This window comes from Mobula birostris, chromosome 13, assembly GCF_030028105.1.
Source record: "Mobula birostris isolate sMobBir1 chromosome 13, sMobBir1.hap1, whole genome shotgun sequence".
NCBI lineage: Eukaryota > Metazoa > Chordata > Chondrichthyes > Myliobatiformes > Myliobatidae > Mobula > Mobula birostris.
Genome location: NC_092382.1, coordinates 6,735,152 through 6,739,341, shown reverse-complemented (window position 1 = coordinate 6,739,341; position 4,190 = coordinate 6,735,152). Strand labels below are relative to the sequence as shown.

Genomic DNA, 4,190 nt, shown 5'->3' with positions numbered 1-4,190 from the left:
ATTAAAAATTTAAATTATAAATCACGTGCTGGGGGATGCACTCAAACTTGGTGCAGCCACCGCAAAAGCCGGGTGGAGAAGGACCACAGTTTAAGGTTTGTCACCCGCGCGCGGGAGTGCGAGGAGTCGGGTGGCGAAGAGTATTCCTCTCCTCAGTGGTGTGGATAGATGAATCAACATCGTGCTACAGGAGTGGCTGGAAATGTGGAAAGGTATAGACTGTAATGGAACATCAGTAAAGGAATGAGAGTCAATGAATGATTTATTGTAAACATCTTTATTTTGAATAAGGACAGAGTAAACACATGATTTATTGTAAATAACTTTATTCTATAAGGACTTAGGGTCAACAAATGTTTTTTTGCAAATAATTTTATTTTGTAATATTTCTGAATAAAGTATATTTTTCAAAAAAATCAGTTCTTATCAGTTTAAAATCTGATGCGTCCCTTATCTGGGACTATATATTACATTGATTTTTGGAACAGGAAGATGGAATAGGGGCTTCCTTCGTCCACTCCGTGCATCGACCCAGTATTGCAGTACCCCTCGGAATGCTGCACCTCCCCTCGGGGAGATTAAACAACAAATAAAGAGTAGAATGCAGTTATCCGTACGCATTAACCTTCTTAGGCTTTTTCCCTATTCCTTCATTGTACTTTTACAGGTAGTGTTAATGGTAAGACTCCTGGCAGTGTGGAGCATCAGAGGGTTCTTGAGGTCCGAGTCCATAGGATGCTCAAAGCAGCTGTGCAGGTTGACTCCGTGGTTAAGAAGGTGTACGGTATATTGGCCTTCATCAATCGTGGCATTGAATTTAGGAGCCGAGAGGTAATGTTGCAGCTATATAGACACTGGTCAGACCCCACTTGGAGTACTGGCTCAGATCTGGTCGCTTCACTACAGGAAGGATATGGAAACCATGGGGAGGGTGCAGAGGAGATTTACAAGGATATTGCCTGGATTGGGGAGCATGCCTTATGAGAATAGGTTGAGTGAACTTGGCCTTTTCTCCTTGGAGCAACAGAGGATGAGAGGTGGCCTGATAGAGGTGTATAAGATTATGAGATGCTTTGATTGTGGGGGTGTGAGCTGGGTCTGTGCGGAGGAAGCTTGACTCTGTCTGGCCCCGGGTTTGTGTGCCAGGTCTGTAAAGAGGGAGCTTCAGCCCGTGTTGATTGCTTCTGTTCCCTTCTGTTTGCGACCTTGGTGGACGTGGGTCCGATATTATACAGTATATGAGCTTCCAATCTCCTTTATTGTTTTTGACTGTGAGAGCAAGAAAGCACGCAGGAAGGTGGGGATCAGGATAGTGCGAGTATCTGGCGTGAGAGGATGCGGTGGTCAGCCGGGATGGGGAGTGAACAGATCCTGGGGACCAGACACTATCAGACTGACATCCCTCAGCCTGGAGCTGAGACGCTGCCGTACCAGTGTGAGGAGCTCACACCATTATTGCAGTTCACCGGGTGCGGTGGGCAGCAGTTACCCCAGGGTACTGTTTCTCCTCTAGTGAGACTCGAGTCCGACACCAAGACAGGAAATTACAGTGGTTTATTGATTTCATCATGACAAATGTAAATTAAACAATGTGTGAGCTGCTCGTGTGCAGGGATAAATAAGCTGCTCCCAACTCACTCAGAATCACACACAATTAACTGACCGGTGACAATGAGTGACAGATTGAATAATCAGTCCCGTTTCTCACCGTCACTCTGCATCGGGGAACCGATGATTATAAAATCACACTTCAGGGCCGTGTCTGAGATCGCTGCAGATCCAGGGTCACTGCCGAGGTATTTGTCAATTTAACATCATTATATCAGCCAGACTGCCGAATGCACCGTCCTCAGCAAAGGGAGCAAAAGGATTCTCTCCCGGGATAATCCCGCCCCGGGACACCAGTGTCCCAGACTGAACCCCGGCCCCCAGGCTCTTCCTGTCTAATTCCCCGGGGTCTCGTGGGGGAGTCTCAAACCCGCACATCCACTGGAAGCTGTGCCACTGGACAGGAGGCGGAAATTAATCACTGTGGGAACGCTCCGAACGACAGACAGCTTCAGGCTGGAGCCAGTTCCGTTAGAACGGTTGGGAATTAAACCTGGCGTGCAGCCATTAAAGGGGAGGGCAGGGAATTGGCCAAAATGTCCCCCATCAAAAAAGGTAGAAGGGAGTTTGGGTAATTATAGACCAGTGAGCCTTACGTCTGTGGTGGGAAAGCTGTTGGAAAAGATTCTTAGAGATAGGATCTATAGGCATTTAGAGAATCATGGTCTGATCAGGGACAGTCAGCATGGCTTTGTGAAGGGCAGATCGTGTCTAACAAGCCTGATAGAGTTATTTGAGGAGGTGACCAGGCATATAGATGAGGGTAGTGCAGTGGATGTGATCTATATGGATTTTAGTAAGACATTTGACAAGGATCCACACGGTAGGCTTATTCAGAAAGTTAGAAGGCATGGGATCCAGGGAAGTTTGGCCAGGTGGATTCAGAATTGGCTTGCCTGCAGAAGGCAGAGGGTGGTGGTAGAGGGAGGACATTCAGATTGGAGGATTGTGACTAGTGGTGTCCCACAAGGATCTGTTCTGGGACCTCTACTTTTTGTGATTTTTATTAACGACCTGGATGTGGGGGTAGAAGGGTGGGTTGGCAAGTTTGCAGACGACACAAAGGTTGGTGGTGTTGTAGATAGTGTAGAGGATTGTCAAAGATTGCAGAGAGACATTGATAGGATGCAGAAGTGGGCTGAGAAGTGGCAGATGGAGTTCAACCCGGAGAAGTGTGAGATGGTACAGTTTGGAAGGACAAACTCCAAAGCAGAGTACAAAGTAAATGGCAGGATACTTGGTAGTGTGGAGGAGCAGAGGGATCTCGGGGTGCATGTCCACAGATCCCTGAAAGTTGCCTCACAGGTGGATAGGGTAGTTAAGAAAGCTTATGGGGTGTTAGCTTTCATAAGTCGAGGGATAGAGTTTAAGAATCGCTATGTAATGATGCAGCTCTATAAAACTCTGGTTAGGCCACACTTGGAGTACTGTGTCCAGTTCTGGTCACCTCACGAAAGGAAGGATGTGGAAGCATTGGAAAGGGTACAGAGGAGATTTACCAGGATGCTGCCTGGTTTAGAAAGTATGCATTATGATCAGAGATTAAGGGAGCTAGGGCTTTACTCTTTGGAGAGAAGGAGGGTGAGAGGAGACATGATAGAGGTGTAGAGGATAATAGGAATAGATAGAGTGGATAGACAGCGCCTCTTCCCCAGGGCACCACTGCTCAATACAAGAGGACATGGCTTTAAAGTAAGGGGTGGGAAGTTCAAGGGGAATATTAGAGGAAGGTATTTTACTCAGAGAGTGGTTGGTACATGGAATGCACTGCCTGAGTCAGTGGTGGAGGCAGATGCACTAGTGAAGTTTAAGAGACTACTAGACAGGTATATGGAGGAATCTAAGATGGGGGGCTTACATGGGAGGCAGGGTTTGAGGGTCGGCACAACATTGTGGGCCGAAGGGCCTGTACTGTGCTGTACTATTCTATGTTCTATGTCTATGTTCTACGTAAGTATTTTTTACTTAATCTGAGATTTTTATTCTGCCATATATAAGAGGAACTTTTGGAATCAACAGTATTAAAAAAGGATTTAGGAAAAAAAATTGAACTTCAATAAGTCCTTATGCTTCTTATTAATCAATTTGTAACCGGAAAAGTTACTCAACTGAGGAAGCAGAGCTAACACTGCCGGAATGGATTTCTCAGGGTTAGAGATATATAATAATTAATCATCTGCATATAGTGATAGTTTGTGTATCTCATTCCTGCGGGTAATGCCAAATATATTAGGAGAGTCACGAATAGCAATAGCTAAAGGTTCCAGGGCAATATCAAATAATAATGGACAAAGAGGGCAACCCTGCCGAGTACCAGGAAATAACTGGAAAAAAGGGAGATCTTTGATTATTGGTAAATGCCGAAGGGGGTAAGGTATATCAGTTTAATCCAAGATATAAATATCGGACTAAAATTGAATTTCTCAAGCGAATTAAACAAATATGTCCATTCGACTCTGTCAAAAGCTTTCTCAGTGTCCAGTGAAATGACACATTCTGGAGTTCTGGATGAAGAAGTATAAACAATATTCATTGATCTCCTAATATTAAAGAAGGAATAATGATTTTTAATAAATCCAGTC

At 45.1% G+C, this 4,190-nt stretch overlaps 1 non-coding gene across 1 annotated transcript; it reads left to right on the top strand.

Moving 5' to 3' along the window:
- Positions 1–385: 385 nt before the first annotated feature.
- Positions 386–568, top strand: LOC140208743 (U2 spliceosomal RNA). Its single transcript, XR_011888899.1, has one exon. It is a non-coding gene; the product is annotated as a U2 spliceosomal RNA (small nuclear RNA).
- The last annotated feature ends 3,622 nt before the right edge of the window (positions 569–4,190 follow it).